This window comes from Heteronotia binoei, chromosome 21 (genome assembly GCF_032191835.1).
Source record: "Heteronotia binoei isolate CCM8104 ecotype False Entrance Well chromosome 21, APGP_CSIRO_Hbin_v1, whole genome shotgun sequence".
Taxonomy (NCBI): domain Eukaryota; kingdom Metazoa; phylum Chordata; class Lepidosauria; order Squamata; family Gekkonidae; genus Heteronotia; species Heteronotia binoei.
In genome coordinates, this window is record NC_083243.1 from 113,030,731 (window position 1) to 113,043,448 (window position 12,718).

At 43.7% G+C, this 12,718-nt stretch overlaps 1 protein-coding gene across 2 annotated transcripts in view; it reads right to left on the minus strand.

Annotated features, from left to right (window-relative positions):
• Positions 1-12,718, minus strand: part of TRIM44 (tripartite motif containing 44) — a 162,767-nt gene that overhangs the window by 38,883 nt on the left and 111,166 nt on the right. The gene's annotated exons all lie outside the window — the stretch shown is intronic.

Here is a 12,718-nt window from a genome sequence, read left to right on the forward strand (position 1 = left end):
TGTTGTGTGTGTGATTACTAAGAAAATCAGTTCTCAGGTGCCTAGTTTAGGTCCCTTTACATTTTTACTCTTTTATTTTATATACAAAATTTTATATGTTTACAATCACTCACTCTCTTTCTTCATAATTTTATTCTGGGGTAACCCTACCAAGATCAACTCTGGTATAATCAGACTGCAACATCCCGTGCGATTCTTTTTTGGAACCTTTATTAAAGCAACTTTCCCCTTCTCTGTGTCCAGTTGGGGTAACAAGTGGGTATTTTAACATATATTTCCCAGTTCATAGTGTGGCAGCAGGCCAAAAAGGAAATATTGGAAAGTATCTAGATTTAGGGAAAAGGTCTGTTTTAGGATACAAGGATCAATAAAGATAGGCCTACCTGGACATGTCTGGACTTGCCTAGCTAATGCAAAAAGGCTTGCTAAGATTCAGCTCAGGCTTTGCAGCAAGGAACGGAGCTAGAAAGGCAGGTGCACAGCAAAACAGGATTGAATAAATGCCCAAAGGAGAGCATCAGTAGAAAACATAAGCAAAGGAAGGTAACAGAAGCAGAACCACCAACGGATTGTGGTTAGGGCACAAATGGTTTGTGGTAAAGGTTGCCTGGGAAACCAATGGTCCAGGGTTAAGGAAGGCAGTAGTAAGACACTGAACAGAACTAATAAAGAACACGCGGCACAACACTGATGCAAAATTAGGGCGCAGCCCTGATGCAAAAATAGTAGAAAGCGAAGGGTATATAAGGCCTGCGTGCCCCTGTGGTCTTTGCTCAGACTCTCAGGTCTGAAGCCCGTGTACAGGGCCCATGTACACGTTAAATAAAAGAAAGCTGTTTTCCTGACTACGCCTCACGCTGCCTCTGTTATTGATCCGACTGAAATTGGTAATGTATTATTTCTTTTCCTGCTACAATAGTCTGGCACTTCATAGTACAACAGTAGCTGTTAAGTATTTTTGTTTCCAGAAAAGTGCTACTTATTTCAAGACATGGCACTCTATTTTGATACAACATCCAAAGTGAACAGAGAGTTCACTGAATTCCTTTATTGAAAGGAATTTTCCTCACTGTCAAAAATCAGCTAAGACTTTGGGCTGCTTTGTGCCAGTCTAGTTCATATTCAGAAAATAAGAGGCAAAAGGGAAACTGAAGTTCATTTCACAAAGATACAGAGTGAACACTTCCATCTGACTGCCAGCTTACTGCATACTTGGTTGTGCATTTGGTGATCCTCATAACATGAGAGAGGAGAACCAGCTCTTACAAATTACTGTATTTTTCGGACCATAAGACGCACTTCCCCCCCCCCCAAAAGTGGGGGGGAAAGTGTGAGCGTCTTATGGAGCGAAGGTACATACCTTCCTGGGGGGGCGATCTGCTGCCTCTGCCTCCGATCCGGCGCTTCCCCCGTGCCTCCATCTTCTTGCAGCAAGTGCTGGGATCGCTCCACGTGCCCCCCCCCCGCAAACCCAGCGCTTTGCGAGCGCTGGCTGCGGAGGGGGCAGCGTGCTTCCTCCTTGCCTATGTGCCTGGCTCCACCTCTGATGCTTAAAGCAAGCGCTGGGATCGCTCCCTCCGCCCTCCGATCCCAGCGCTTGCTTTAAGCATCACAGATGAAGCCAGGCACACAGGCAAGGAGGAAGCACCCGCCCCCTCTGCAAACCCAGCACTTCACGAGCACCGGCTGTGGAGAGGGCAGAGTGCTTCCTCCTTGTCTGTCTGCCTGGCTCCACCTCTGATGCTTAAAGCAAGCGCTGGGATCGGAGGGCGGAGGGAGCGATCCCAGCACTTGCTGCAAGAAGATGGAGCCAGGCAGGGAGGCGCGGGGGAAGCGCCGGATCGAAGGCAGAGGCAGCGGATTGCCCCCCAGGAGGAAGGTGCGTCCTATCGTCTGGAGCGCCTTATGGTGCAAAAAATACGGTACTTTTCAGTCACAACTGTTTAATCTGTAAATAAGGTTTGGATCCACTAGAGCTTTTCTTCAGGGAAAAGGCCTTCCACAGAGTACAACTTTCTTCCCTGCTGGAAATCTTAGCAGAACAACATTTAGGGCTACAGTGAAGAGGAAACAATCCTTCTGTATGCAGAAAGCTCTGGTGGAGCCAAGCCTAATCCTACAGTAAGTTACCTCATCAACAGAACCTTAAGGCAGCTCTTACAGTATTCAAAAAAGGTGTATGTAAGGATAAAATACATGATTTCTATCTTTTAAATCCAGCTGTATGAAGTGGAGTTAAAATGTTTAGGAAATTAGAAGAACAGCATGTGAAAATCCCTTTTTAGGCTTACACACAAATCCTAGTGCAACCTATCCACAACCCAATGTGAAACCTGGGAAAAATCTTCTTAGAATGAAGTTTTAATTACAAATTTGACAACGAGGAAATGGGCCATTGTGGGACATAGAAAGGATCTCCATAATCATAAAACCAATTTAATGAATCAAAGGTAGTTGTTCTGGCCTATCCCTCCATTGTTTCTTTGATTCAGCAGGAAAGAAAAATCATTATTTACTCTGCATTTCTTATATAGCTTCTTACAAAAGATTTTTAAAAGCTTAATGGACTGATCCCAAGGATTGCTGTTGCTTCATTATTTCATTGCATATAGGGTTGCCAAGTCCAATTTAAGAAATATCTGGGGACTTTGGGGGTGGAGCCAGGAGACATTAGGGGTGGAGCCAAGATCAAGGCTGTGACAAGCATAATTGAACTCCAAAGGGAGTTCTGGCCCTCACATTTAAAGGGACGACACACCTTTTCAATGCCTTCCTTCCATAGGAAATAATGAAGGATAGGGGCACCTTCTTTTGAGGCTCATAGGATTGGACTCCCTGGTCCAATCTTTTTGAAACTTGGGGGGTATTTTGGAGAGAGGCACTAGATGCTATACTGAAATTTTGGTGCCTCTGCCCCAAAAAACAGCCCCTCCCAGAGTCCCAGATACACACGGATCAATTCTCCATGATTTTCTATGGGAATAAATCTCCATTGGGAATAACAGAGTTCCCAGCAGACATTTCCCTCCCCTCCCCCCGCTTTCTGACGACCCTGAAGCGAGGGGAGGGCCTCCAAACCGGGGGATCCCCTGCCCCCACCTGGGGATTGGCAACCCTAATTGCACGGCATAGAAGAATGCTAAGCAGTGTGCTAACACAGTATCAGAAATTATGATCTTACCCTGGTGTTGTAGAAACTTAACTTCAGAACAATGACAGAGAGATATAAGGATACAAATACTTAGGACTGAGAAGTTAGACGGAGAAGTAATCACCCTCATCGAATTCTTTCAGGCAGATCACTGTTTCATAGGCAGAAAGTCCATCAATTGCCATCAATAGCAGGTCTTCACTGCACATCCCTGGGCTCTAATATGCATTAAAAATACACTACAAATTGTTTTCCCAGATACATCAGTAAAATGAAGTTAATGTTAATCAGAACTGACACTGGTGGAAAGGAAACAGAGGAACAGAAGCTCCAATGACTACCAACTGTCAGGAGCTCTGGAAATATGTGTGGCTATGTTGCATCAGAAAATACAGAGCATAATCCCTAATGAGGACTCCAAAAACTGGAAAAGAAATCTGAAAAATCCAACAAAGGACAACAAGCCAAGATGCTTTAGTTACTGACCTACTTTAAAATCAGGTAGTGCCACAATCCATTTTCTATGTGAGCCAAGACACCTCTGCCTGACTCTAATTGGATAATAAAACTGTGATTGGAGGGCCTCACATAAATTTCCCAAATCTCCTTAGGCCTCATTCCCAAGTTTCTTCAAGCTGTGACCCTAATAGTAACATTGCCTCACTTTCTTTCAGGTCATGCCTTGCCTGATTTTTTACTTTTTCATCCTGTCCCGAATTACTTCAATTGTACTTGTTCCAGCCTTGCTCATGACTCCACCCTCAGTATCTCCTGGCTCCACCCCCAAAGTCCTCAGATATTTCTTGAATTGGACTTGGCAACCCTACTTCTGTGACCAGATGACTAAGCAGTATTACCAAGTAGGGAAGGTCAAAACACAAACCTTAGCCCAGGGGTATCAAATGTCCAGACTGTGGGCCAGAACCAGCCCACCCAGGGCTTTAATCAGGTCCATGGGGCTCTTTTCTCCCCCCTCCCCCTCCTGGCCTCACTGTTTTAAGTTCTGGGGCTGACAAAGTTCCCTGGTCTTTCAGTTCCCTGCCTTTTCTGCCTTGTCTTTGCAGACTGCAACAGGAAGCAAAGCTGCAAGGAAAAGGTGGAATGGATTTTTCATTAAGGTCTCTGTGCCCAGATAGATAGGGCCCAGAGACCTTAAAAGAAAACCCATTCCAAGTTTTCTTTGCAACTTTGTCTGTGCTGCAATGTGTTTCAATGGAGTAGAGATCAGTTTCACTTTAAGCATTCCTATATAGACAGCTGAAGCTCATGCTTTCTGAAGTTGTGTCCTTGCAAATAAAGTGTTGATGCTTTGAGCCAACTTGTCTCTGCCGAATGAACCTGACCTAGTGAGTATTCTAACCTGGGAACCCACAGGCAAAAGGGGATATTACACTGGCGAGCCACTGCCAATCTGAGTAGACCCTGGGGAAGGGGGAGAAGTCTGCAGTGCCATTTCATTGTTTTCCCAGGCTCAAGGCACTTTATATTTTTAGTTTCTTCTGTGATCCTTGTGCTTTTTCTTGAAGCTTTATTTTAAAAATTACATTGCCAAATCCCACTATTTCCCCACCTTTTCATGTTAGAACATAAGAACATAAGAGAAGCCATGTTAGATCAGGCCAATGGCCCACCCAGTCCAACACTCTGTGTCACAGTGACAAAAAAATTTATATATATACACACACACACACACACACTGTGGCTAAAAGCCACTGATGGACCTCTGCTCCGTATTTTTATCTAACCCCCTCTTGAAGGTGGCTATGCTTGTGGCTGCCACCACCTCCTGTGGCAGTGAATTCCACATGTTAATCACCCTTTGGGTGAAGAAGTACTTCCTTTTATCTGTTTTAACCTGTCTGCTCAGCAATTTCATCGAATGCCCACGAGTTCTTGTATTGTGAGAAAGGGAGAAAAGTACTTCTTTCTCTACTTTCTCCATCCCATGCATTATCTTGTAAACTTCTATCATGTCACCCCGCAGTCGACGTTTCTCCAAGCTAGAGTCCCAAGCGTTTCAACCTTTCAACCTTTGTTTCAACCTTTGTTAAACAAAATATTGCAAGAGTTTTAAGCATGTTTGTATTTTAAGTTTAAAAATATTTTTAACTGTGTTTGTTCATGTCCTTTAGAAAGTTTATATCTCTGCTACTTCATATTACATTTTATGACACACATGGCCTGGGCCCCACAATGTCTCATTTGTGTCAGATCCAGCCCTCCTAACAAATGAGTTCGACACCCCTGCTTTAGCCATTTCATTCACTAGTATACTCATATGAGTACCTGGACATTACAGATTACTCTGTAATGTATGTATAGGATTACTGTTCTATAGTAAACATGGTTTCACAGTGCCATGATCATACTTTTACATTGCACCCATCTTTACTATAAATCAATATAATATAAACATGTGTGAGTTTGAAGTTCACATTAAGGAGTTATTTTTTTGTTTCAAAGAAACATTAAAACACTTGAGGGAAAGACACAGGTCTGAGAGAGGACCAATATTCACCTGTTATGCAAGTGGCAGACAGAAGAACTTCCCCATGGTTTTACAGATAAAGATTAACAGTACATACTCTAATGGGGCTAATGGACATTTACTGAAACAGCTGAAACTTAAACTTCATCTTTTATGAATCTTAAATCAGGGTCCATAAATAAAAACTGCCATTGCAGTTTTTCATTATTTATTGCCCATGAAAGTAAAATTGAAAGCTGAACTTGCCATTACAATGCATAATTAGAATAAGAAATCATATTAAACAGACAAATATTGACCTTCCAATTTATTAAGAATTTGTCAAGTTATAGAATAAACACACAATTTAACTGGTACAAGTTTTCCATCTTAGGAGGGCGAGGCAGCTGGCCCCCTTCCTGGAGCGTGGCGACCAGGCAACAGTGATCCATGCAACGGTCACCTCAAGGTTGGACTACTGTAATGCCCTCTACATGGGGCTGCCCCTGTACCAAACTCAGAAACTGCAGGTAGTGCAGAATGCAGCAGCCAGACTGCTAGTGGGACTACCTTGGTGGGAACATGTGTGGCCTAGGCTGCGGAAACTGCACTGGCTGCCAATTGTGTACCGAATTCGTTACAAGGTGCTGGTTATTACCTTTAAAGCCCTATATGGCCGAGGACCTGCCTACCTAAGGGACCGTCTCTCACCATATGTTCCCCAGAGAGCACTGAGATCTAGTTCGCAAAATCTTCTAAAAATCCCTGGGCCAAAGGAGGCCAAGCTAAAAACAACAAGGGAGCAGGCCTTTTCGATAATGGCTCCCCAATGGTGGAACCAGCTGCCAGAGGAGGTGCGGGCCCTGCGGGATCTTAATCAGTTCCGTAGGGCTTGTAAAACCGCCCTCTTCCAACTTGCCTTTTAAAATGGAATCTTGGCAATGATACCTAGCCGTCTTTATATATGTACTGAAACTGTAGCACCATTAATTTATATCGGTTTTAAATTATTTATTTAACTTAAATTTACAAACCTGTATTTTATTGTATTAATTGTATTTTATTGTTATATCATGGTATATCTATCATGTCTTGTAAGCCGCCCTGAGCCTGCCTTGGCGGGGAGGGCGGGATATAAATAAAAATGTATTATTATTATTATTATTGGTACAAGAAAAATTACAATATATTGCCAGTAAATTGGATGGAAAAATCAATTGCTATTTTTAATTATTAAGATTTGCAGAAGCACATATAGACATTACTGAGTCACAATAGGTTGTACTATCCTGGCCTCATGGGCCTCTTTTCTAGTTCTGCTGACAAGAGTGTAATTACCCCAGGATATATTCATACACAACAGGACTTCCCTAATCAGTTTGCATTAATTTCTAAGCACCTGTGGATGTGTATCAGTGATTCCAAAATATTAGGTTAAAACCTACCTGATAATGTAAAAGGACACTATAACATGGTTTATTATTGCCAGTAGGTAAAAGTAATAGTAGCTTCAATACAATGCAAACTAGGAATGTGATTAAACAATGCATGCTTTCTTGTTCATTTCAGATATCCCTATTATCATTTTGCTTCTACTTTGTGCAAACTGAACCTATGAATCTTTATTTTAACAAAATGTATCCATGTACATCTTATTTATGCATCATCCCACATCACTGAGGTCTATTCTAGATTGATATGGTAATCATAGAGGTTTATTGTTTTCAATTTTTTTATCAGTTACCATGCTTTTGGTGCATTGTGTTGGTAATCTGCCTCAGTACTTCAAGAATTTGTGATAATTTCATGTGATTTTTTAAAGCTTATGGTAAATAGAATATTTGCATTATACTCATTGGAATTAGCTTTTTAATATTTGTGGCTCCAGAGTTCTGCTTCCAAGCTATCTGAAGGAATGAAGACCCTCCAATCTATCCATATGTCTATGGTTCTCTTTCAAAATCATGTCCTCTGCAATTTCAAAGAACATTTTGCCATCTACTCTAAGTTAAAACAGTTGGCCTCATACCTGTCACCAAGGGCATAGACTTTTTAATTTCCCGAGAGGGAGGGCTGGGGTCCAGCCAGAGGCATTTGATCCAATGACATCATAGAGAGGAGCCAGTGACATCACAGGGAGGGGCCTCCATTATCATTACCTATGAATTTAAGGAGAAGCTCCCTCCCCATAAATTTAGGGAGCACCCCCCCAACAATGCCCATGAACCAGGCCAAACCTAGGAAAAGGTGGGAGTTGGCCAGTGGTTATAGTGATATCTCAGAGGTCTCTTGCTGTGTCCTGTTTTTGAAATTCACTTTTAGAATAGTCACTAAGATCTGCAAATATACATATCATGTGCTCATAGAATTGGATCCCCTGGTCCAATGTTTTTGAAACTTGGACGGTGTTTTGAAGAGAGGCACTGGATGCTATGTTGAAAATTTGGTGCCCCTACCTCAAAAACCAGCCCCTCCAGAGCTCCAGATACCCACAGATCAATTCACCATTATACGCTAAGGGAATCTCTATCTCCATAGGGAATAATGGAATGTCCAGCAGAGATTTCCCTTCCCCTCGCTGTTTTCTGATGACCCTGAAGCAGGAGGAGGGCCTCCAAACTGAGGGATCCACTTCCCCCAACTGGAGATTGGCAACCCTATGCCTAGGTGGTGAACTATTGTCAATACATACCTACTTGACCAAGTCTTTAAGAGTGTAGTCATTTTGAGAAGAAGAAAAAAGTTTTGCTGGGGTCATTAATTTTCAAAAGGATCTGGTTCAGCAACCACTTAAATGAATGTAAAAAATCACAGGCTTGAAGAAGACACAAAATATCTATCTGCCAAAAGAACCCCAAGCAATATGTATGCAACAATATGTATGCAACATAGCAATGCAGTGTTATTCCTCTCCCCAATTTCTTCTCCAATCAACTAGTTGAACAAAGTTTGAGTCCAGTAACACCTTTAAGACAAGCAAAGTTTTATTGTTTTAGCTCAATTAGCATTTCTAAGAAGCTGAGGTTGTAAAGTCATTAACACCACTAATTTCTTTGCAGCCCAGAGGGAAAATCACACATAGACTCTACCACTCCATTCATGCCTTTGAAGATAATGATCTCTCCTCCTTGAAAATTTAAATTGGAAGCTCCCAAGTCCTGTGTTGGTTTCCTGGAGGGGGCTCAGCCACCGTTGGGAAAATCCGGGGGGGGGGCTCAAGCCCCCGAGCCCCTGCATAGTTTTTGCCTATGCCTGTCACCCTCTGATCCAGCCATGGTGGTCCATGCAACAGTTACCTCCAGGCTAGATTACTGTAACTCGCTCTATATAGGGCTTCCCTATGGTCCAGAATGCAGCTGTGAGGGTCTTCAAAGGGACACGTTTTAGAGTGCATATTCAACCACTGCTCTATAAGCTGCACTGGCTCCAGACTTAGGACCAGATCAAGTTTAAGGTTCTAGGTTTGACATTTAAAGCCCATAACGGTCAGGAACCAGCATATCTTTGGGACAGTGTTCCTTCTAAGCTGAGTTAATGTGAACTAGCTCACAGTATTTTTAGCCTCTGGCTCACAATTTTTTGTCTTAGCTAAGGAAAAATGGCCTCAGAGCAAACTAATTTATGCAGTAGCTCAATTTTAATGTCAGTAATTCACAAAGTAGAATTTTTGCTCATAAGACTCCACAGTTTAGAGGCAGCATTTCTTCAGGACTGCCTTTCCTGGCATGTCCCCCATAGAGTGCTATGCTCAAATGACCAAAAACTGCTTGGTGGTCCCTGACCCAAAGAGCATCCGACTGTCCTCAATCAGATCCAGGACCTTTTTGGCCCTGGATCCTGCCTGGTGGAATGCTCTTCCAGGAGAAATCAGGGCTCTGTGGAATCCAGTGCAATTCCACAGCGCCTGCAAAACAGAGTTGTTCCATCAGGCCTATTGTTGAGGGCAGAGAAAAAGAAGGAGGAGGAGAAGGCTGCAGATTTATACCCCCCCCCTTCTCGCTAAATCAGAGACTCAGAGTGGCTTACAATCTCCTATATCTTCTCCCCCCACAACAGACACCCTGTGAGGTGGGTGGGGCTGAGAGGGCTCTCATAGCAGCTGCCCTTTCAAGGACAACTCCTGCGATAGCTATGGCTAACCCAAGGCCATTCCAGCAGGTGCAAATGGAGGAGTGGGAAATCAAACCCGATTCTCCCAGATAAGAGTCTGCACACTTAATCACTACACCAAACTGGCTCTCTAGCACCTAGCTAATAGGTTCAGCAAGTTTTGACCTCCGCCTACTTTCCTTCCCTCCAATTCTCTCCTGGAGAGCCAGTTTGGTGTATTGGTTAAGTGTGCAGACTCTTATCTGGGAGAACCGGGTTTGATTCCCCACTCCTCCACTTGCACCTGCTGGCATGGCCTTGGGTGAGCCATAGCTCTGGCAGAAGTTGGCCTTGAAAGGGCAGCTGCTGTGAGAGCCCTCTCCAGCCCCACCCACCTCACAGGGTGTCTGTTGTGGGGGAGGAAGGTAAAGGAGATTGTGAGCCACTCTGAGACTCTTTGGAGTGGAGGGCGGGAAATAAATCCAATATCTTCATCTTCTTCTTCTTTTCCCTTCTCCAGATGTTCTATATTGCCCCTCCATTTGAGTAAATGTAAAGGTAGTCCGCTGTGCAAGCACCAGTCGTTTCCGACTCTGGGGTGACGTTGCTTTCACAACGTTTTCACGGTAGACTTGTTTATGGGGTGGTTTGCCATTGCCTTCCCCAGTCATCTACACTTCCCACCCCCCCAGCAAGCTGGGTACTCATTTTACCAACCTCAGAAGGATGGAAGGCTACGTCGACCTGGAGCTGGCTACCTGAACCCAGCTTCTGCCGGGATCGAACTCAGGTTGTGAGCAGAGCTTAGGACTGCAGTACTGCAGCCTTACCACTCTGCACCACGGGGAGTACACCATCTTAAATTGTAAATTGTAACTGTTTTATTGATTTTATTGCTGTTTATTAACATGTTGTATTTTAGAAGATTTTATTGTATAGTTATGAAGTGTTGGCACCTGCTCTAAGCCAGTTTCAGGAGAGCGGTTTAGAAATTAAATGAAATTAATAAATAAACATAGTAAGATTTACTATATAGGGCAGGCCTACATCTAATAAAGAAAGGCTGGCTTCAACAGCCTAATCCCCACAATTATCATGGAGGAACCTGCAAACCTTGAAGAACAGAAATAACTTGTTTTTTAAAAAATAAAACAATCTGTGGCCAAAAATCCTCAAAGAAAGTTAATACTAATGTTAGTACATGTTTAGTCAGCAAAAATCCTTACATGCTAGAATTAGAGCACCACAGTCTTTCCAAAGCAATGGATAATGGCACAAAAAATTGTGAGGAACTGGCAATTAGGAGAGAAAGTGGGACTTTCCCTTCCTTGCAATCGTTTATGGTCCCCTACCGATGGAGGGGGGGCATATGTAGGCATGTATAACATATATGCAAATACCATACATTATACATATAAATTGTGTAAAATGTCTAAAATAAGAAAACAAATTAACAGCACCAATCACAATAATAGGTGGACTGGAGCCATTCACAGTGACAACATACCCAAACACAAATGATAACAAGGCAAGCAAAACGCTCCAATTAAAGCCTATTCCAGATGTTTTCTTATAAGTCAAGGGGCTCAACCGCTGCAATACAGAAGGCATCTACTGTTAAACTCTCATTCACGTGCAACACGTAACATTCCTTTAAACAAAACAATTATCAATTATCTGTATTCAAATCACGGTCAACTACCTACTGTGGTCTACCACAGGAACCAGATGTGCATACAATAGGAAAAGTTAGAATGAAGTTTTTTCTTCGGAGAATAAATGCTAATTATTAACCAACAGTGCATACTTCACAAAACGGAAGATTGGTCACTTACCGTGAAGCTTCCTTCTCGGTGGACTGGCAGTGGGTCGGTCCGACTACTGGGTATAGGCTCCTCCTCCTCTTCACAGGGTCGGGTCTTCAAGCTGATCCGAAGGGGGGGAGTGGCCTATACCACCAAGCTCCCGCCAGGTGTATCCAAGCCGCATCCCCCTAGGAATAAACAGTTCCACGACCTCCCCATTCACAACTGAGGCAGGAGAATGAGGAAATTCATTTATTAAGTTCCAGAAAAAAAAACTCCAACATAGGAGACTGAAACCAACGTTGCCAAACCGAACAGACCATAGAACTCAGGAAAGAAAAGACGAGGCTCCAGGATCCATCTCCAAAACCCAGGAAGCCGCTCAACCTCTGACGGGCGGGCCGGACCGACCCACTGCCAGTCCACCGAGAAGGAAGCTTCACAGTAAGTGACCAATCTTCCGTTCTCCGGTGGTCTGGACAGTGGGTCGGTCCGACTACTGGGACGTAACAAAGCTGACATCCCCGGGCGGGACCGGCTTCCCTGTTTAGAGTGCATGCTGCAGCACACGCCTCCCAAAGGCCGCCTCCGCTGAAGCCCATTTGTCCACCTTATAGTGTCTGGTAAATGTGTGTACCGATCTCCATGTCGCCGCCTTACATACAGCCTCCAATGACGGAAAGGACCGATACACTGCCGATGTAGCTGCCCCCCTCAGGGAATGAGCCGTAATTCCCTCTGGAGGGTTCTGCCCCTGCGCCTTGTAAGCCAGACCGATACACTCTCTCAACCACCTGCTAAGGGATGAAGTAGAAACCTGTCGTCCCCTCGATTTTTTGCTGAAGGACACAAACAACGAATCTGATTGTCTCCACTCTTTGGTGCGCTCTAAATAAAAACTAAGCGCCCTCTTAACATCTAGGCAATGCAATGCCCTTTCCTTTGGTGATTTCGGATTGGGACAAAAGTTTGGCAGAACCAATTCTTGGGACCTATGAAAGAAGGAGTTGACTTTAGGAATGAAAGATGGGTCTGGTCTCAGAACCACCTTCTCATTGTGGAAGACACACAGTTCTTTATCAACTGATAATGCCCTTAACTCAGACACTCTACGCGCCGAGGTGATGCTTACTAAAAAAAGGGTCTTAAAGGTTAACTCCTTGATCCCGCAGGAAGCCAGAGGTTCAAAGGGATGCCCACACAAGG